The sequence below is a fragment of the Eubalaena glacialis genome, chromosome 8 (genome assembly GCF_028564815.1).
Source record: "Eubalaena glacialis isolate mEubGla1 chromosome 8, mEubGla1.1.hap2.+ XY, whole genome shotgun sequence".
Taxonomy (NCBI): Eukaryota; Metazoa; Chordata; class Mammalia; order Artiodactyla; family Balaenidae; genus Eubalaena; species Eubalaena glacialis.
The window spans coordinates 112,618,083-112,641,295 of record NC_083723.1 but is presented as its reverse complement, the minus strand read 5'-3'; the positions used below and the strand labels follow the sequence as shown (position 1 = coordinate 112,641,295).

General features: G+C 39.5%; 1 protein-coding gene across 2 annotated transcripts in view; it reads left to right on the top strand.

Annotated features, from left to right (window-relative positions):
- Positions 1-11,983: 11,983 nt before the first annotated feature.
- Positions 11,984-23,213, top strand: part of PTN (pleiotrophin) — a 97,719-nt gene continuing 86,489 nt past the window's right edge. Inside the window, exon 1 of one of the 2 annotated variants that reach the window (XM_061198079.1) lies at positions 11,984-12,279. The gene's annotated coding sequence lies outside the window, so the exon portion shown is untranslated. The remainder of the gene's footprint in view (positions 12,280-23,213) is intronic. The other variant, XM_061198078.1, reaches the window with a different exon arrangement.

Sequence of the window (23,213 nt, the reverse complement as noted above, 5' to 3'; positions counted from 1 at the left end):
ATGTGAGATATAGTCTAGAAATTTCAATAACAGAATGAACTGTTGCACAAAGTAATATGCCTATTTCTCTCTTTCTCTCTCTCTGTCTCTTTCTCTCTCCCTCTCTCTCTCTCAACAGGAAGAGAATATTGATTTCCCAGTCTTGGCCACCAGCCCCACCCCTTCTCACTATAAGCATTGAGATGAATGAGTTTGTGTCTCTAAAAGCATTAAGCAATCTTCAAGAGAGTACCGCTTTATAAATAAAAAAAAGCTTTAGTATTATTGGGTAGAAATGTTAGAGAGAAAGTTGGAGCTCTTATCAAAGGCTGTTGGTGCCCCGACATTTGCTGTCAGCTCTGAAAAGGTGGCTGTGAAACTCATTGTATCCAATCGTGGTTGGCTTGGGGCCCAGCATACAGTGGGATTTCTGGCCAATGGCCCCGTACAGTGGGACGGCTGGCGCCTGGCCCAGGGATTAGAGAGCTTTCATTTCTTTGTCTCATTGATATTAGTCACAGAATCTCCCTTTTCATGCACAACCCAAACCCGTGCGGGGGCGGGGGGAGACAGCAGAAGCAGAAATGCTGCAAACTCTGAGCTCTTGTACCCCAGGAATAAGAAGAACATTTCCATTTCCAATTCAGTTATCCAACATCTGCATCTATTTCTTTATGCACATTTAGCAGGAAATGGATAGTTTGGCGTATCCTTGAAAGAAAAATTGCTTTATAGGCATAAGTTACTGCAAGTTAGCCTTGGACAAACAAGGTATTCAGTATCTCCAGGCTTCTTTTGCTTCTCCCTCTCCCTTCCCCTCTCCTTCTCTTTCTCTCTAATGAACAAATGACTATTCTGAAATTTCATCTCAAGGAGCAATTTTGGTAAACATAATTTGTGGGCACATTTCCTTTCATTTCTAGATGTGTGTGTGTGTTCCCTTCGCCAAAAGGTCATATGTAATATATCATTTGTTGACAGGTTTCCTTTGATTCCTTCCTTACGTGTGTGTGTGATTGTGTATTTGTGTGTAGGTGTGTGGTAGATGCTTTGCAGACCATCTGTACTAATATGTCCTAGAGCCACTTTCTCCTTGAGTCTTGGAAAATGTTTTGCTGACTTCCATGGGCTAAACTTTGGTCTCAAATAATAATAATCTTGGCTTAAATATTCATGCTCAATGGAAACTGAAAGTCATTTCCAAGATAAAACTAGGGCCATGAATTACTAAATAACAACTGATCTTAAAATAAACCACAGAGCCCCAACATATCTGAACAGGATGACTCAGGCTCACATCCCTTTGCCTGATTCCCCTAAAAAAATCTTCTGATACAAGAAAGGAAATACTAATGTCTGAAGGAGGGTCTCAGCTGAGCGCATGGGCATAACCTTGCTCCTTTTCAGTATATTGCAGAACTGCCATTAGTGAGAAATTTGTTCATCTCAAGTATAAAATATGTACATTTTCTGGAAGTGGTAGAGGGAGTCAGTGAGAGACAGACAGACAGACAGGCAGACAGAAGAGGGGCAGGGAGTGGGGAAAGAACCCTAGACAAGATAGAAATGCCTCTGTGAAAAGTTGTCACCATCTTCATCAGAGGATTAAACTTCTGCTTCCTCAGCTCTGACAGAGTAATATGATATCTATCCTTATGGGTTCCTGATATGCATCAAATGAGAAAATATATGTGAAAGACTTTGTAAAACTTACAGTATTTAAAGAAAGTGGAGTTGCTGTAGCACTTGAAGATGGTAATATTTAAGAGGGAAAATGAAAAGAAAGATGGATTTTGTTCAGAAAAAGACACGTTAACTATGGACTTCCAAATTCCTAAAATTATAATAATAAATATCCAATTATATAATAATATAATAAAATATCCAATCCCATACTCAGAATAGCAGGATCTTAGATTACTTGTTCTACTATATTGTAAAGAGAAGAATATGAAGGTCAAGAGCCGTTGGTGGTTTATCCAACGTCAGAAAACTAACTAGCAACAGATCAAGGGAATCTGATTCTGCTCATTTTTAACCCAGTATTCTTGAGTCTGCATTCCTTCCAAATGACAACGCACTGTTTCTATTTTTGTTTTTTTAAACAATGAACTCTGAGAGAGGTGTTGGAGGTGATGGAGCGGTTCATTGCCACTGTGTAAACCTGGAAAGTCTTCATGGTGCAGGAGGAACTTGACTGAAGAATAGGGTTTGGGTAAATGCAGCAGAGCAGGGAAGACCTTATCAGTCCAGAAAAATAGCAAGAATGAGGCGTAAGAAGCATGCTATGTACAGAGGCTGCTGGTGAGAGCTACCTGGCTACAGTAGAAATGGATATTGGAGACGATGAGAAATGAAGCACATTATTAAGGGCCAAACTTTAGACGATGCCATTCAAATATATTTTACCTGCACTGTAAAAGTTTGGATTATTGAATCAAAGACTGACAAGATGACAAATTCTTAAAAGATTTTCTTTCTTTTAGTCTGTCTCCATGCTTTATACATCTGCCAAATTAATCTTCCTAAATACTGCTTGCACCGTGTCAGTCTGTTTCAGACACCTCCACGTCTCTGTAGGGTTGACAATAAAGGCAGACTCAAGATCTGCCCCAAAGTGACCTTCACTCCAACTCAAGTTTGCTCCCAGATCTGGCCTCTGCTTCAGCCAAAATTGCCCACAAACCATACCCAGCATTTTTTCTGGACTTCATGGGTTTCCCTGGCTAGAATAATTGCCATCTCTGACTTGACTCATAAAACCCATTCTTCAAAACCAGTATAAATTTTTCCATTTCTATTAAGTGTTCTTTAATTTTTCCTGACTTTTGCTGTGGATGCTTTTTCCTCTGAACTGAGGAAACAACCCTTCATTATAAACTCATACACATTTGTCGGTAATGCCATATGTGTAATCTCTTTGAGGACAGGGCACGTGTCTTCACATGTTGCTTTGTCTTTGTGTATCCCCAGCATAAGTGCTGCCTAGATGAGCTGGTGTTGAAGCAGAATCTGAGGGTTGACTAGTCAGGCACCTACACACTGCAGACATCCTTCTTTGTTGACTATCAACAAAATATCTGTTAATAATAGGGGTTAGCAATCTAATTTGGGAAATGAGCAAAGAAAAACTGATTTCCTAAAATAAAGTGGTTTACTTTTGAGAGTCTTAGGATACAGCTTTTATTTAAGGGAAAGTACATGTTTAAAGGACTTGTTACTTCATAACATATTATTTCCTTTACACATGGATCTAGTCCCAATATAATGCAGTGTCTGCCCCAGGTTTTTACGTAGTAATTTTAAAGGTTCTTTATTAGTTTAGCGAATGATGATATCGTGTTTATTAATAACCAAGCAGTGTTCTAGACATTTTAAAAGCTTAGTTTTCTTTGCAAACTTGAGAGGCAGGCACTGTTATTATCCTTATTTTTCAAATGGTAAACCAAGACACAGGGGGGTTAAATAACTTACCAAAGATCACACAGCCAGCAAGTGAAAGTCCCAGCCTTTGAAACCAGGAAGTCTGACTAGAGTCAATGTCATTAACCACTACAGCTAGCTACCTCATTATTTGGTTTTGTAAAAAATTTTCTTGAGGTCCATTTAAGAATTTTGGTTATATACAATAAAATGCACTCATGTTAAGTGTACAGTTTGAAGATTTTTAATAAATGTATATTTCCATGCAATCACCACATCAATAGATTATTTGGTGGTTCTATCAACCTCTCCCAACCTGAATTGCAGTCGCAGGCAACACTGATCTGTTTTTTGTCAATGTAGATTAGGCTAGGTTTTCTAGAATTTTATATAATATAATCATACAGTATATGCTCACAAGTGTCTGTCTTGTTTTGCTCGTTGTAATGTTTTTGAAGTTAATCCATGTTGTTGCCATGTATCAGTAGTTTATTCTCTTATTGCTGAGTAATATCTCATTGAATGGATCTACTACATTTTATTAACACATTCAACAACTGACGGATTTTCAATTTGGGGCTATTCAGAATAAAAATGCTATGAACATTTATATACAAAATTTTGTGTGGGATACATATTTTTATTTAACTTGAGTAAATACCTAAGAGTGAAAAGTCTAGATCATATGATAGATGTATTTTTAATTTATTAAATTTATTAACAGCTGCCAAACTGTTTTCCAAACTGGTTGTATCTTTTTATATTACCACCAATGCTTAGGATTGTCAATATTTTTAATTTTAGCTCTTTGAGTAGGTAGGTAGTAGTATCTCATTGGGGTTTGAGTTTGCATTTCCTTGACAGGGCAAATGATGTTAAGCATTTCTTTCTATGCTTATTGGCATTTACATATTTCATTTTGTGATGTGTCTGTTGAGATCTTTTGGCAATTTTTTATTAGGATGGCTGACATCTGATTATTGACTTATATGGAATCTTTAATATCCTGGATCACGATCTTTGTCAGACACATATTTTGAGAAGACAGCTGGCCCTCCTGTACCTGAGGATGTGGAACCCATGGATACAGAGGGCCATCTGCACTATGCCTCTTTATATAAGGGACTTGAGCATGGGTAGGTTTTAGTATCATGGGGGTCATAGAACAAATCTCTCCGGCAAATATTGAGGGAAAACTGTATTTATTTTCACTGTCAGGATTGCCTCATTATTTTTATGATGGCTTTCAAAGAGCAAAATTTTAATTCTGATGAAGTGCAATTTCTCAATGTTTTAATAATAGTTCGTGCTATTTATGTCCAATCTATGAAACCTTTGCCTACTCCAGAGTAACGAAGATTTTCTCCTACTATTTATCTAGACATTCTATAGCATTTGCTTTTACCTTTAGGTCTATTTGGAGTTAATTTTTCTCTATGGTGTCAAAGTTTATTTCTTTCCATGTGGATATCCAGTTCTTTCAGGACCATTTGTTGGAAAGACCATCTTTTCTCCACTAAAATACATTTGAGTCTATTTGTGAATTGATGATTTTGTTCTTCATTGACCCATAAGTCTATATTTATGCCAGTACTAAACAATAATTTTGATTATTTTTACTTTACAGTAAGACTTGATACCAAGCAGTGTGTCTTCCAAATTTGTTCTTTATTTCTAAAAATGTTTTGCCTATTTGATAGACATTTTTCCAAAGAAGATATACAGATGGCCCAGATGAAGAAATGCTCAACGTCGCTAATTATCAGATAAATGCAAATGAAAACCACAATGAGATATCACCTCACACTTGTCAAAACGGCTGTCATCAAAAAGTCTACAAATAACAAATGTTATTTGTGAGGATATGGAGAAAAGAGACCCCCAGTACACTGTTGGTGGGATTGTAAATTGGTGCAGCCACTGTGGAGAACAGTATGGAGGTTCCTCAAAAAACTAAAAATAGAACTACTGTATGATCCAGCAATTCCACTGCTTGGTATATACCCAAAGAAAATGAAAACACTAATTTGAAAAGATACATGCACCCCAATTTTCACAGCAGCATTATTTACAAGATATGGAAGGAACCTAAGAGCCCATTAGCAGATGAATGGATAAAGAAGATGTGGCATACACACACACACACACACACACACACACACACACACACACAATGGAAAACTACTCAGTCATAAAAAAGAATGAAGTTCTGCTCTTTGGAACAATGTAGGTGGACCTATGCTTATTGAACTAAGACAGAGAAAGACAAATACTTTATATTATCACATATGTGGAATCTAAAAAATAAAACAAAAGAACATATATAACAAAACAGAAACAGACTCACAGATATAGAGAACAAACTAGTGGTTACCAGTGGAGAGAGTGAGCGAGGGAGGGATGAGATAGGAGTATGGGATTAAGAGATACAAATTACTATGTATAAAATAAATAAGCAACAAGGACATATTGTACAGCATAGGGAAATTTAGCTATTATTTTATAATAACTTTAAAAGGAGTATAATCTTTAAAAATACTGAATCAGTATGTTGTACACCTGAAAATAATATAATATCGTAAATCAACTATACTTCAAGGAAAAAAGGTTTTTTAATTAGAAATATTTTTAAAATGTTTTGCCTATTTGAGATTCTTTGCACTGTCATAGGAATTTTGGTATCACTTTGTCAATTTCTATAAAAAAGCCTCTTGGGATTGGGTTTGGATGGCATTTAATCTATAAATAAGTATGGAGAGAATTTCATCCTAACAATTTAAAATTTTCAAATCAATGAGCATAATGAATCTCTCCCATTTCTTTAGGTGTTCTATAACTTTTATCAGAAATGTTTGTTGTTTTGCAGTGTATAAGCCTTTGACATGTTTTGTTAAATTTATCCCACAAAGCAGTTCATGCTTTTGATATGTATATTTTAATATTTAATTTTCCAATTGTTCATTGCTAGAATATAGACATAAAATTGACTTTTATAATTTGTATCCAGCTAAAGACACTTTTTAGTTCTAGAAGCTTTTCTGTGCATTCCTGACAATTTTCTATGTACATACTCATGTCATATGAGAATAAAGGCAGTTGTACTTCTTCCTTTTCATTATTTTTCTTTCATTTTCTGGCTTTATTTTACTGACTAACGTCTCCAATATAATATCGAATAAAAGTGGTAAGAGTGGTCATTCCTGCCTTGTTCCTAATCTTAGATGGAAAGCATTCACTTTCACTATTAAGTATCACATTAGCTGGAGGCTTTCTGCAGATATGTCTTATCAGAACAACGATATTCATTTATATTCTTAAGTTGCTGAGAATTGTTATCATGAATGGGTGTTGAATTTTTTCAAATGCTTTTCCCGTATATTTAATGTGTTCCTTTTGTTTCTCTAGTTAATCTGTTAAAATGGTGAATTCTATTGTTTGATTTTCACATGTAAAACCAAACTTGCATTCCAGGGATAATCATCCAATTTATGTACAGTATTATATTTTTTTCTACATTACTAGTATTGATTTGATGATATTCGTTAAGGACTTCTGCATCCATGCTCATGATGGATATTGGTCTGTAGATTTTATTTTCTTGTAACGTGTGATCAAGCTCCTTTATGTGTTTCAGGCTTGATTTTCTGGATGAGTGTGGGGGAGGCCACTGCCCAAGTCCTTCTCCTCAGCTTTGCCGGTTTAGAACCTTGATTTTTAGCAGTTCCTGACAAGAAAGACAAGATTGAGGGGCTTGAGTCAAGCTATTTAGATTCATAAGAGACTGAGTGATAAAGTGCACATTTATAAAATTTCAGGGAGAAATTCTAGCAGGCATTGTGGGTTGCTTCCCAAAACCTTTCCACCTTTTCCTTTTGCTGGCAGAGTCTATGGCTGTGTGACTAGGGGTCTATTCTCCACTGGGGTTTGGGCTTTCTTTATTTTAAGCCACATATGCCTGAAGCTCCCTGACCCCATATTGAAGAGACTTGGTTCACAAATGGAAGATGCAGAGTCAAAAGATGGAAAGACCTGGGTCCTTGAAGACTTTAAAACACTGTCTACCAACGTGTGTTGTTTGTGAGATAAATTCCTGAATTACTTAAGCCCTTCTTAGTTGAGTTTTCTGTTTTCTTATCAAAAAACAGCAAAATCATTTAAAAAATTACCTGAAATTGAAGTAAGTTTTGTAATATAGTTGCAGGGAACAAAAAATAAAAGGTCTTTTAAAAAATTACCTTTCAACTATTCCAGAGAGAGGATGAGAAATGTATTAATGGGACTTCTGTCAAGCTGAGGGCATGATGAATTGTCCTTTTGCATTCCAGCCATATTGAAGAACTCGGGGTGGTAATCAAGAATCTAAACATCCTGCCAAGCAGGCAATCCAGGAGACATGCTGGCCAAGTTTTCAGCAGGTTCCTTCACATTTTTTAACTTCATGTTGATCACACTTCTCCTTGTACTTGTCACTGCAGAATCAGCGGCCTCATTTTCAAAACACCCTTAGGACATGTTATAATGTCTATGACTTCAAATCATCTTGCATTTAGTTATATTTTAGCCTGGTAACACCCATGCACAGGGCTCATTAATTACCCCTGGAGAGGCTGGGAACTGGCATGAGCAAACCAAGGTGACTGCTGACAGGCGCTTTTGGGGGCAGAGAAAGTATGAAAGGGTAAGTTTGGGGTTAGTTATTCTTCACGAGAAACAGGGACACACGGAAGAAGTCTGGACAGTGGATTACTGCTGTAGCCTCCTAACTGGGATCTCTGCTTCCACCTTTGCCCTCATGTGGTCCATTCAACACAGCAGAGAGACCCTGTTGGACCAGAGTCCCGTTCTGCCCCTCTTCACGGCTTCCCACCTCATTCAGAATAAAAGTGGAATTCCTGTGTCCTTGCGGTGGACACAGGCCTTGCATGATCTGGCTTGTTACTTTCCTCACCTCCATGTACTATGTTCCTGCCCCAGTGACCTCCTCACTGGTCCTCTATCACATCCGGCAAAGTCAGACCTTTGAATTTGCTGACCTTTGTCTGGAGGTCCTTCTCCCCAATATTTGCTTAGTCAGCTCCCTCACCTCTTTTAAGTCTTCACTCACATTTCGCCCCAGAAAGTTTTTCCTCCCCCAAATTGATGATTTCATCTTCCTTCACGGTCTTTTTTTCCATGGCACTTATCACATTCTTAAAAAAATTTAATTCCTTAATTAATTTCATTTGCCTGTTTATTTATATAAACAAAAATGTAAGCTGTATGAGAGTAGGGATTTTCATCTGTTTTTGTCCATGGCTCTATTCACTCAAAAACTTAAGTGCTCAGAGAATCTCAGCTAAATAAATGAAATGACTTGAAATCTTAGATCAACAGACCCATGACTGTGACACAGGAAGACGTTGAAGTTGCACATTTTAGAGTGCATTAGAAAACATCTTCTTCTTAAACTTTGGTGTATGTGCTGGGCTAATATCAATCTCATAGACTTCTATTTCTTAAAAAGAAACTCTCTTTAATCTTCCTTTATATTTTTAAAATACAGTGGTTAAAAATGGTAATTATGGCCCCTTCCAGCCATTATCATCTCTCATTAAGAGCCTGGGAAGCATGGTGGTGATGATCGTAGAACAATGTGAGTGTACATAATGCCAGAGAGCTGTACACTTGAAAATCATTGTATATTTTACCACAATAAAAAAGTAAAAATAAATAAAATTTTTTTAAATTAAAAAAATGCAATGGTTAATAATGTTTGTCAGGGTTTCTCAAGGTCAGCTCTATTAACATTTCAGGCCAAATAATTCTCTGCTGTGGGAGCTGTCCGGTGCATTGTAGGATGTTTAGCAGCATCCCTGGCCTCTATTCACTACGTACCAGTAACAATCCCTCCCCTAAGCTGTGACAACCAAAAACGTCTCCAGTCATTGCCAAACGTTCACTTGAAGGCAAAATTGCTCCTGGTTGAGAACCACTCATGTAAATAATTTTCATATGTTCCTATTTGAATAAAGGGTTATATTTTTGATATAACACATGTAATGGAGTGGAAATCGTGGGGATCTCATGCTTACTTTATCAACCCTATAGATAAGCACCATAATAACTGGTAGCAACATGTTACATTTGTAGATGTTAAGATAATATTTAAGAAGGTAGAGAAAATGGATAACTCCTTGTTTAATGGCCTGGAAATTTCACCCCTATGTAGTGAGAGTGAATATGGAGAAGTCTCTTTCAGTAAAGGGTCTGGGAAAAATAATAATAAAAAGTGATAATGTCCATTCCTCCACAATTTATACAGGTAAAATCAGATTAAAACAAACATTGCTGTATTTCATTGGGTAAATGGGATCACAAAAGGGAAACAGGCAACAGGAAGTCTGTGTGTAGAAGGAAGATAGTTCCTTAGTCATTTATTTCATTTGAGGATGGTGTGTGGCAGGTGTATGGAGAGTTTGGTTATGGGGATAGACTAGAGGTGTGTAAGTGAATGTCTGATGCCTCTGCTTTTGAAGAAATGGATGGATTGATTGACTGATTTAAAGCACTGCTTGTAGAGACAGCTCTTTGTCCCCACCCAGCTCCACCATGGTACACTTGTCTACATAGCCGTCAGAGTTCCTAAGTCCCTAAGAACTACTTCCCACAAAACAATGCTTCTTATTTTGGGGTTTAGGTTGAGTTCAAAGTACATGTAAATTTTAAGAGTTATATAAGGCACTTAGGCCATCATCAAAAAATCTACAAACAATAAATGCTGGAGAAGGTGTGGAGAAAAGGGAACGCTCCTACACTGTTGGTGGGAATGTAAATTGGTGCAGCCACTATGGAGGACAGTACGGAGGTTCCTCAAAAAACTAAAAATAGAACTACTGTATGACCCTGCAATCCCACTCCTGGGCAAATGCCCAGAGAAAACCATAATCCAAAAAAATACATGCACCCCAGTGTTCATTGCAGCACTATTTACAATAGCCAGGACATGGAAGCAACCTAAATGTCCATCAACAGAGGAATGGATAAAGAAGATGTGGCATGTATATACAATGGAATATTACTTGGCAATAAAAAGGAATGAAATAGTGCCATTTGCAGAGACGTGGATAGACCTAGAGACTGTCATACAGAGTGAAGTAAGTCAGGAAGAGGAAAACAAATATGGTATACTATCGCTTATATGTGGAATATAGAAAAACGGTACAGATGAACTTATTTGCAAAGCAGAAATAGAGACACAGATGTAGAGAACAAACTTATGGAAACCAAGCAGGGAGGGGGGTGGAATGAATTGGGAGATGGGGATTGACATATATACACTACTATGTATAAAATAGATAATTAATGAGAACCTACTGTATAGCACAGGGAACTCCGCTCAATGCTCTGTGGTGACATAAATGGGAAGGAAATCTAAAAAAGAGGGGGGTTATATATATATATAAAACTAATTCACTTTGCTGTGCAGCAGAAACTAACACAACATTGTAAAGCAATTATACTCCAATAAAAATTAATAAAAAAGTTATATAAGGCACTTAATAGATATTTATCAAACTGAATTAAAAGGATGTTACCTCAGAACTATAGGAAATGGAAGTATATTTTGCAACCACATTTGGGGTGGGCGCCATCAAATGATAAGCTGAAAGGAAGCAAAAGGAGCAAGACGAAGAGCAGGAAAAAACGCACGAGCGGAGGAGAACCTCAAAATTTCCTTTCTGAGAATGTTTGGGTAAATTTGTTTTATACTTAATCATTTTTGCGCAATACTTTCATCTAGATCACAGATACTCATCTATGTGTTACTTAAACAATCCTAGGTATATTACCTTAGCTTCTTTCCTCATTCGAAGAAAAATGTAATTCCAGAAAGACACAGCTGTGTCTGTCTTCCTGTAATTCCAGGAAGCCCAGCCTCTGAGTTTTACAAACCTCGAGGAGTTCGAGCTACGTTCCTTAATCCCCTAAATTCTTGGGTGTCAAAGGCATGTCACTAAATAGGTCACTAAATGCACCAAGGAAGCCAGAAAAGGAAAGAGCCCCCTAAAGGAAAGTGGCATTTAATTGGGAACTTTCAGACATCTGTCACTCTGTGACAGGAGCAAAAAAGTCCTTTGCACACATGGTGACGCGCAGGTGGGATGGGACTGACAGCTGAAGTGACTGAAGCTGTGCGGGGGGAGGGCGATAGGCGTGGGGACAAATGAGAGCTGGTCTTGAAGACTGCTTTTCCACCCTGAATATCATTTAAAAAGAATCGCCGGGGGCCCAAACTGTAGTTTAAGATGCCATCAATTGTCCATTTAAGATGCGCTACTTGATAAACTGGCGTACGCACCCACCTAAAGACGAGGTCATGCACAAAGTTTGGGAAAGAGATACTGCATCTGTCTCTGCTAAAAACGAAACAGTGCTTCATCCTCTGGCCTCTGGGTTCAAATCCGCGTGCTGGCGCGGGTGGGAAGATACTGCCCCTGGAGGACCCTGCTTTTAATAAGTTTCCCAATCAGCTCTCGAGGGAAAGGCACGCTCCCCCCTCGCCCAGCCCTCGTATTCTCCCTGCCAGCTCCTCTCCTCCCTCCCATTCTCCATTTCCCTTCCGTCCCCTCCCCGGCAGGGCGTGCTCCACTCCGAGGCAGGATCTGTCTGGTTCCCCGCCTTCCAGTCCGAAAATCCCGCCAAGGGAGCCGCAGAGCAGAGGAAAAGCCAAAGTGGGGAGAGGGGAAGAAAGAGACCAGCGAGTCACCGTGCGTGCCGGAGGCAGGGAGCAGGCGCGGCCGCTAGCAGCAGTGCCTCGGGTACCTGGACTCCGGGCAGAAAACCTCGCCCCGACCAACAAAGGCAGCCTGAGCGCACGCGGCACGTTCGCAACTCCGAGTAAGTGGAAGGGAAGGCGCGGTTCCTCCGAGGGGTCTCCGATCGACTTTCCCTTCATCCTCCGCCACTTTTCTGGGTGCCCGAGGATGATCGTGGTAGGAGTGGGAGAGAGGCTGCTGGTGTCTTTGCTGGTGCAGCTGCTTTCAAAACTGATTTGCTCCAGAGGCATAATTTGGGGGCGTCTGGTCAGGATGGTCAGGGTGCCCATAGATGGGTGGAAGGAAAGAAGCTTTTGTGATGTTATGTGCGCATTTGGACCGTGTTCCTGCTTCCAGCGGAATGGAGAACATGCAGGGGCTTTGCTCTTTGTAAAACCTGAGTTAGTAGGTGTGTCTGCGGCTGGGTAGAGAAGAGAGAGAAAGTCAGGCAGCCTGAGCAAGCGGGGTTCATTTTCCCATCCTTCCCCTGCTTCCCGGATTGCCCCAGGGCTTGCCAGCTGATGCGTCTTCGCTGGCGTTTCTAGGTGCCAAGCGGGGGCTTGTGCCTCCCAGTGCCAGCTGACCTTGCGGGTCCCTCGCAGAGCATCCGGCCACTCCTTGTCCTGCCTGCCAGCCCAGGAATGGTTCTAGAAATGGTTACGTCCAAAGTTTAAAAGACACACCTTGAATCCCATTTCTCATTTGAATAATTTTAAGAACTGCCCTGTACAGAGACACTTGAACTTTTCATTTCACCCACATAAAGCTAGGGTATATTAATTACCAATCTGCTAGATTCTTAGTTTCTGAGTTGATGTTTCTAATAAGTTAAAATATTTTAAAAGAGAGGAATGTATTCAACTCCCTCCCTTCTCTACTTAACACACAGAACATAAAACTTGCTCTGTCTTCAACACACACACACAGACACACACACACCTTTTTCTTTAACACAACACGCAGGAACACCAGAACACACACTGAGTTTATTTACACTCCTGTTAACTCACCCCTACCTCTGTTAACAGCTGCTCTACAAGTCTGGGGGATACATTGAAAAAGTAGGAGGAGCATGTGGGGAGGGCGGGGGAGGTGATGGTGGGGAGAATGAACAATTCGAGAGAAATCAAAGTTCCAGTCTTTCGGCATCTTTGTTTTCATCTGGAGGGTTATTTAGGCATTTTGCTTTAACAACTTGAGAAAGGTGACCTACGGGTGTGTGTTGGAGGGAAGGGCCTGGGAGGAGATCCAGGAACTATCAAGAGGAGCTTTCGAACTAATAACGAAGCAATTTCATGATCTCGGGCAAATGTGGAGTTGACGAAACAGCAAAGCCCTTTTTAGCCCCTTGATCATCTGGGGATGAACTGATATTTGAAATATTGAAAGGTAATGGGAGTGAAATAAAAGAGGTGTCTCCCAGCCTAGAAAATAAAGCTTCTATTTTCCATCTTCATTATGTTCCTTTTTAAGTAAATTATGCATTCTAAAGACCAAATCATTAAAAAAAAATTAATAGTCCAGTTAAATTCAAAGGAAATTAGAGTGGATATTTTCTTTTTTCCTCCCTTTGGGACATGAGTTATTTCAGAGTGGCAATATTTGTACTTTCTTTCTCATTTAAATTAGAGGATGGGCTTTTAAAAAATTATGTTGTGAAAAAAACCTCTAATACCATTATTTTGTGCTTTAAGAAACTTTGGTGCTTTTGTTTCTCTAATTGCACTTTAAATCTGTAGAAGTTTCCTCTCTTTCCTCTCCTCCTGTTCTCAGGCCTCTTTCAGGACATTTTTTTTTAAAATCATTTAGGGAAAGGCCTCTATAAGGAACACCCACCTGAAGCCATACTTAACGCATTAGGTGCTGTGTTCCAGATGTTTGCTTGTCGGTACAAATGTATCATATTTTCAAAGCTAGAGTGTGAGAGAAAAGAAACTACAGTTAATATGTGACTTTTTATTATCTGACTTTTCAGTGGGGTATTATATAGAATGAGAATGATAACATATATTTAAAATATTTATAGTACAATATATTATGTTTATAATACATAACTTTGTGGTTTCCTAGACCTCTTTTCATGGTATTGGGTATAATAAATATACTGATTTATTGAAAATTTCCATGTACCTATTTAGTCTTCACATATAGCAATATGTGGCAGAACCCACATTTTTTAATGAATATTTTTGATGTTTTTACTCTAGAAAAGCTAGTTGGCCTGGTTTGAATTTTCACAGAACCTGATCATTGGAAATAACTTGAGAGAAATAAGGTCCCCAAATAATTTAATCACTTTTATCAATAAAATCAATCTTAGAAATTAAGTACTTTGGGTTTAAATATTTTTTTCCTTTTGAAGATACTCTTGCTTTCTTATTTAAATGACATTCTCATGTGAATTCTGATCATATTCTTATTTGCCATGTGGTATTTTATTACTATTCAAAATTTTCTCAGGAGACTGAGTTTGGGTGGCTTGTTCGAAATGGTGTGAGTTAATGGTGGATTGAGGGCCAGTAGTTAGAATTCAGATTATAAATTCCAGTTCTCCCAACACTTACACTTTTTAATATGGTGACATAGTGAATAGGATGGCTGTCCTTGACTTCCCTCCTAAAGGTAATGCCCAAACCGAGACCACCCAGGGTGATCAGGGAGCAAGCTGGTTTACACCTGAGTGCAGGTCAGTCCCGTTTAAAGAGATGCTCATCTTTAAGCATCAGGTGAGTCAGGCCTCCCAGCAGCCCTTGTTTGGATGCTGAGTGGAGCTTCTCTAAGGGTGACGAATGTTGTCTCTTTTGCCTGCAGTTCTAAATGAATAATCAGAGAACTTTTGTTTCCTTTTGACACAAAACCATGTCATTGCCCTGGGGTAAAATAATATTCAGATATGGAGCTTCTCTTTACAAGCTGGGCCAGCTTTTTTCCTTCCAGAGTCAATTGGCTTGAGCGGAATTTGGGCCACAGCCTCACTTTGGAAAGTTCTCCATTCTTGATGTTTATGGCCCATTCAATTTTCCATCCACTGGGCCATTCTTCCATGCACTTCTTGCCAGTCTTGTATGTGGCATAGTTTTCCACATGGCATAGGTGTCATATGATCTTTCTAGATTGTCAAATATAACAAGCCTTTTGTTCCTCCCTATTTTAGTATTTGGTAAATGACAAGTTAAGATTTCTGTGGTTTAGAAGGATAACTATAATGTAACGTTATCAGAGGGCATTATAATTATGGTAATATTGCAGATTTGATTATGTAGATCACATTCACCACAAATCCCTATTTCTTCAAAGTAAGCAGGGAATACAGTGAATAGTTCATGCTTAAGATATTTTGAGAAATAATTTAATTTTTTCTACTGGGCTTTATTTTGGAGCCATTTCTTCATAGTAGGTTTAGATAAAGTGACATTTCAAATAAAGACATCATCATAATGAGTTTCCTAAAAGCAGAGTTCTTAGATTCTGAAACTTCATAGTTAGTGAAAAAATCTATTGTTACATATTAATCTTGAATGAAGTAAGTCATAGTAACTGACACTTGGGCTCTTAATTCTAAGAATTGTGCTTAATAAAAACCAAAACATCATTGTAAGGCACAAATAGCATTCTGTACCTCTCACCTCTTATTCCCACATCTTCCACTTTTTATACTGAGATATGAGATGACTGTCCTTCGATGAAATCACAGACATGGAGGGAACGATAGCAAGTCCTCTACCTTCAGCTGTGGAATTTGGGTGAAACAGAATGAGCCTGAGATTAACGGCGCCAAGGGAGGGTTTTCCCAGGCAAATCCTCCCTCTAGGTGGCGCTCTAATTCTCCCCTCCACCCACCCTTCCGGCGACATCAGTTACTCCTTTCCCAGCAGCGCCAACACTGGAAAAGCACATCGTTTACCTCTTGGAATTACTCACTTTTACCACCAGCTCCACCCCACCCAGACCATGAACCCCTAGAAGGCAGGAACTCTCTCATTCCTCTCCAGAATCCTAGAATATCTAGAGTGAGACCATTGAAATGCCCAATAAATATCTGATGAATGAGTGAAAAAATAAGTAAATGACTCTGAATACCATTTTCTCTGCTCTTCCTCATGTTCCAATGACCTTGACTACCTTCTATACTCAATCCCTCTATACATCACCTGGTACCAATTTCCTGTTTAAACCCAAGCACCCCATTCTCAACCTTGAACCTCTAGAAGAAGGCTCTCCTGTCTTTTCCTCTACCTCCTTTATGGCAAACATCATATAGGTCTGCCAGTTCTCTGGAGTGTCTTCCTAATCATATTTCACCTTGTTCATTTTAAGGCTCTCGACCTTGCATGGTCTCTGACTCATCTCCATAATGGAGAAGGAAACCTTACCTCTTCTTTAACAAACTGTGTTCTTCAAAGCCTTAAGACTGAACACTTGGGACATTATTTTCATCATAACTTCATTGTGGCTATAGGCCTTTGCTTTTCAGAACTAATAACATTTATTTTCTCATCATATTTTCATAACAATTCTACTTAGGTAGGCTGAACAGGATTTTTTTTTAATTGATAAGGATACAAATTTAAAGAGGTTAAGATGACCCCATTATTTAATACAAGAATCTTGACGATCGTAAAAGATCTTAAAATTCCTAGTTTGGATATTTTTTTCTCCTCTATAATATAATGCCATATCTTCCTCTGACTAATTAATTTTCTTTCTCAGTTGCCTCTCATGTCAAACCTAAACTCCAGTGTATGTGCAGTAAGCGGCCAAATCACCCAGCGTAGTGGTTTCCTTTCTTCGGTGTTTATCAGAATAACTGGAGTCATGTCTTAGCATCCAGATGCCTGGAGCCCATCCCCAGAGATTCTGATTTGAGAGGTGGAGTCAAGGAAGATGGACATGTGACAGGGCACCTGGATGCAGGTGATGTACTAGAAACATTAGCTGTAATGCTCCAATATTTGAGCTCTAAGTTTAAAGAAATCAAGGTAAACCACAGCTACGCTTCTTACTAGCTGTGTGACCATTAGCAAATATCACGGTCTTTCTTTCTTCAATTTCCTTATCCCTAAGATGACAGCACTAATACCTCCTAGGATTGACATGAATATTCATCTAGAAAATGAGTGTGAAGGACAGAACCCAGAGTCTGACTGCTACGGAGTATATGATGATAATGGAAATGCTGATTACGGGGATGCAGCCCTGCCCCCACCATGAAAGTCCACCCTTGCTTTCCCTCCCCCACTGCTTTATTTCTCATGTCCAGCTAGCATGAGAAAACAAACAAACAGAAACCTAGGTGAGACTTTCTTCTTCTTGAAATGCTTCTGCCCTCTATAGTCTCAGACTGTTCTCTCTAAATGCAGATCCAAAACCCCTTCTGAAAACAAACACACGGAACATGTGATCGTGCTCCAGGCCCCAGGGAATTTGACATGTAAGGTCCCCACATCAGACTGTTGACCTTGGCCTTTCCTATAGCGTCTAGGAGAGCATTTTGCACACAGGGCACTCCCAAGCCAAGGTGCAGCCAACTCATTGCTGATGTTGGTGACACCCATAGCCATGTGCTCTGGCCCTGCTGCCATCATGGAGCCCTCAGCTCAGAGGAAAGAGTTCAGGTTTGGATTCAGGAGCCTGCATTTATCTCATCGCAGTTCTGCCTGATGCTGAGTACGTCCCTGTATCTCCTGGAACCTCAGGGTTTTCATCTGTAAGATGGTGATGATGGTGATGATAGATGCTTTGCCTACCTCACGGGCTGGTGGTAAAGGTAAATCGTAACAATGCACTGTTTATAAACTGTAAACTGCTACACTAAACATAAGCTACTGTTAATAAAATCAGTGGGGCCAGTTCTGCCTGTCTCTTTCCCCAGTTCTGCTGCTTGTCATTATCATTTTCTCAGCACCCCTAGAGATTGCCTAAGATGCTGAAAGGTAAGTTTGACCAGATGATGTGAGTAGGAGGAAAGATGTGTGACAGGTGTGAAGAAAAGGAAGTCGGAGTCAGAGTGAAAAAAAAAAAAGTGAGTAGACAATTCTAAAAAAGGTTAAACTAAAATGGTTATGAATTGTTTTACTAAATATTATGTTATAGGGCTTCCTAAGAGTTGTAAAGGATGCATACCAAAAATTTCAATCGGTTATTCTCACTAAATTTAGGTTTTTACAATTGATTAGCAGCACTTTGTTTATACTATAGCTGTGCTTCTCACACTTCAATGTGCATATCAGTCACCTAGAGATCTTGCTAAAATGCGATTCTGATTCAGTAGGTCTCTGGTGGACTCTCAGGGTCTGCCTTTCTAACAAGCTCCCTGGCGATAGCAGCTGCTGGCCTGGGGACCTCACTTTGAGTGACCAGTCACTAGTGTTTAGTTCTATAAATTGGGAGAGCAGGCGAGAAATCAGAACTCTCTAATCATGACATGCATAGCTTGAAACACACAACGAAGGTCATTGACAATAACACTTCCTACTATGTGCAAAAGCTGATCACTCCTGTATCTTCATGTGCAAGTCATATTTACAATGTTGGATTATTTATAAAAGAAATTTGCAGTCACCATCCGAATTGCTATTGACTTGACTGAGCCCCTTAAGAATACAAGGCCCGGGCTTCCCTGGTGGCGCAGTGGTTGAGAATCTGCCTGCCAATGCAGGGGACACGGGTTCGAGCCCTGGTCTGGGAAGATCCCACATGCCGTGGAGCAACTAGGCCCATGAGCCACAACTACTGAGCCTGCGCATCTGGAGCCTGTGCTCCGCAACAAGAGAGGCCGCGACAGTGAGAGGCCCGCGCACCGCGATGAAGAGTGGCCCCCGCTTGCCGCAACTAGAGAAAGCCCTCGCACAGAAACGAAGACCCAACACAGCCAAAAATAAATAAATTAAAAAAAAAAAAAAAAAGAATACAAGGCCCTTTGCCAGGTGTGATCTCAGGCCTCTTACCGGTCCTTCTTCTGGAGCCTTCCCCTGCGAGGGTGTAAGTGAGCCAAATACTGCCGTCGTAATAGTGTTTAGGAAACTTCGTTCTTACGATGAGAAGGATGTAATGTAATACGCTTTCTGAATGCTAGAGTATTCTCTTATTTAAGGTTTGAACATCTGTTTTTCCCTTGGATGTGCCCTTCCACACCATAAAGGAAGTAGAGCAGGGACCATCCATCTGTGTGGCTTCCTGGGAGATGCTGGGCTGCCTAAGGAAGGAGCCAAGGACTCTTGCCTCAGAGTCCAGATTCAATCAATAAGGAACATATCTCAGTGACAATCTTAGGTAACAGAGAAAGTCTTCACTCAGGATAAAACAAATGGAGACCATGTAAAACTTTAAAATAATGTTTTCATAATGGCCTTCCTTATTTGCTAATAATATGGCCTGTTCTAAACCTGCCCATGGGATTATTGCTCCCCATAGCAGAGAATCATCGCTAAAGTTGTAACACCTAGTGGCCTTCATTTCTGAGCATTAGAACATCCGAAGGCTTCCACTGGGCATCTTCCAGTTGGCCAGATGGGGTGTCCACATTAAGTCAGAAGTTGGATCTTTGGCTTAAAAAAATATCCTGCAGCTTTGGAGAATCTTATGCAAGGGCCAATTTAGTTCTTCAAAAAATATTTTCTATAAAATAATGTTGCCTTCAGGGTACAGTATATTTCTTTAGATATGGTCCAAGATGATCAAATGAGGAAGCCTGAAGCTGCTATAGGAAAGAAAGCAAGGAGTTTACTACGTTATTTTAACTGGTGGAGGTACTTAAGTTTTGAAACAATAATATAAAGCCTTTCTTCTCATCCTCTTTTCTTGATTACAATATATAGTTAACTGTTAAATTCAATGCCTCTGGCAAAATGCAGAATCTTACATACAGCTCAATTCATTTCAAACTTGTGAAAAGTTTGATTAATTTTAATGATGTGAAAAACAATAAGGGTTTTTTCATTATTATGTTTGTTATTAGGAAAACACAAATATATACCTGGAGAAACACATTATTTTTTCTCATTCTAGAAAAATGTCCATGCTACAAGATATTAAAATTTTTAAAGTTATGAAGAAGGAAGAAAAATGACTTATAATCCTGCTCAAAATGGACACCACTATTAACACTCTGATACACTTTTATAGTTTTTCTGATTTAACCTTTGAAAATAGTTGTACAAATAATTGTGTGTCCTGCTTTTTAGATCAACATAGTAATCGATGTATGCTATATGTTTATAGCTTTCCACACGTTAACATGTGCATTTGTTTCTACTAAGTGGGCCAATTAAGATGGAAATTCAATTTATTTAGCTTGACATGGGTAAATTTGAATCATAAAAAAAGTTTAGTAAATTAATCTGATGGACTCTCATTAAAAAGTTGGAAATAGAAAAATGCAAACAAACAAACATAATCCCATGAAGCAAACAAAAAATCTTTCTCCCAGCAAAGGATGTGCTGTTTAGATGGAACAGATAATCTTGTGGACCTTAGTGTGTACAAATTAAAGGTCAAGCTGAGTAAACATTATCTTCCGTTCTTAACCTTGAGGACCCTTCCAGATACATATCCAGGGGTAAAAGATTCCCCAGGGAAGCCACAGCTGCCTGATCCCACCCAGGTCCAATCTCACCCCCTTAGCAGGTCCCAGGAGCCTGGGGAACTTCTGAGCTGCTCTGGGCTAAGAAGAGAGGGCCTAATGCACTGCACGTGGGTAAACTTGCAGGGGCAGCAAACCTCTTTGATGCAGGTCACTCCAGGGCTTGACACCCTTTGGGGAATTATTTATTTGCTCTATTATTATTTGGAATGAATAGTGTACAGATTGGCTCTAGTTTAAAGTGAGTCAGATCAAATTTGGGTTTGTCAACCGCACTCTTGTTTGTAGAGGAGGGGTGGAAGGCTTTTATTGTCTATGCCAGTATTGGGATTCCCACCAACTTGAGCCTGAAATGATTTCTAGCCTTTTAAAACAGTGGTTTGAGTCTGATGGTTAGGGATCACAGAGTTTGCCCTCTGATATATGATATCTGGGGATTTGAAGATGTACTTCAAGGCTGTCATAAATGAATTTGGTTTGGAGAAACAGATCAAAAGCAATTTAGCAGGAATAAGTGGGTAGAGGTGGATTTCTACCAACTTCTCTCTAACTAGATCCACATTTCCTAAAAGCAAGCTAACTGTGGGTTTCCAACATCTCATCCAGTGATGTTCTCTTGCAAGAGGTTAAAATAAGAGCAGTTAACTTCAAAGGCAGCAGAACCAAGAAGACAAAAGAAATAGAAGTGGACTTGAACTGAGACCTTAGGGAAAACATCCAAAACTCTGATAGACAGAAGCCAAGCATGAGCTTGGGGAGAGGAGCTTCAGACCTCACAGAAAACTCTACTAGTTAGCGCTGAGGTTTCCTCCACTCCGGATGAACTGCTCGGCAACTCCCTTTGGGCCCTTTTGGCCCATCTGGCTCTGGTGGGGTTCGTTAGGAGATTTCTCTCCAGTGGATTTGTCTTGTTTGCTTTCTAAATCTCCTAAGCTCTACATGCCTCTTAGTATAAAAATGCCATGAAGTCATTCCAGGACAGGGACCAGCCTGTCCCCTCCCTGTTCCTCTCAGAGGAAGTATTTGAAGGCAAAACAGAATCAGTTGTTCTAGTGAAGAGTTGCTGCCTCAAATAGGACTTGAGCAATCTTGGATTCAGGGCCATGACTTAGACACCCTGGTCACTGGAGTCAACTCATCCATAAAGTTTACACTCTCCACCCCATTGTTTCCATTCATATCTCTCCCACTCTTGAGGGGGGATCATGAAAGGAGACCAAGGAAAAGACCCAGAGGCTCCCTTTCATGGGCACAACAGGATCCCTCCAGGCCCAGGGCTTAGCTACACACACACTAGTTAGCTTCCTGGGTTAGTTTTCTACCCTGACTTCCATTTGCCACCTCTAATGTGTAACGTTAAATATCTTGTTGAAATCAGAAAAAAAGTTTAGACTTGGGCATTTCTATTAAAAATTGTTTAATTTTATTTTGAAGAACAAATATTATTTCCTTGCCTCCTTCCCATCTCAAGTTGACCCCTTTCCTTGTCTAACTTCCAAGTCCATACCAAGGTATAGCCAGATTTATCATCATCTATTGGAACTTGAGCAACTATTGAAAATAAGTACAGAACAGAGGAAGGTGTGACCACTCTTCTTAAGGTGATTTTAATGTTTCTTTGGTGAGGAAGATCAGCCTAAGTATTAGGGGCTGTTTTCCTCAAAAGGGAATAGATTTCACTACTCATCTAATGTGACATGGGATTGCTTATCTCTATTCTTGGTGGAATTTAAGCAAAATCACACGTTGTCCCTTGAGAATGTTCAAATATTTGTATCTACTATGACTCCTAATGCTGCAGTGAGATTGGAGTTCCTGTGGGGAGGCCAGGAACCTCTGAATTGGAAGAGGTGAGAAATGTGACAGTTGAGTGCAGGACAGTTAGTAAGGCTTTAAGGAGCAAGTAAAAAAATTCTCTCCCAGAGGTGGAAATGGAGAAATTATGGGACTGTGGCTTATCTGATAAATTTGACTTTTACTGAAATGAGGATGTGGACATACCCAATGAGGAGCGCCGTGTGCAATTGAGGGACATTTAAGGTACATCCTAGAAAGGATAAGACATGGAAATATTGACTGGTGTTTCCTGAAGTAAATCTGCAGATCTTATAATAGATTCCTCAAGATAGCATCTAACTGATTTTATTTCCATTTGTAGGTCTCCATATGAAGATGCTTCAATTATTAAATCATTTTGGATTGTCTACCCTTTGTATTTAAAGGAAGTCACTATATTAATTCTGAGTTTCAGTGGTCCTGCATCTTCTCACTGAACCTCTCTGTTCTATACTCTACTGCTAGACAGTTGTTTCTAGTTCTTTCACGTTACCACTACCCAAATAACAAATGGCACATAGTAGGTACTCAGTTCATGTTTATCATTGCATAGAATTAAGATAACCTTTCACCTAGTTCCTACTCAATTTCCCCTCTCT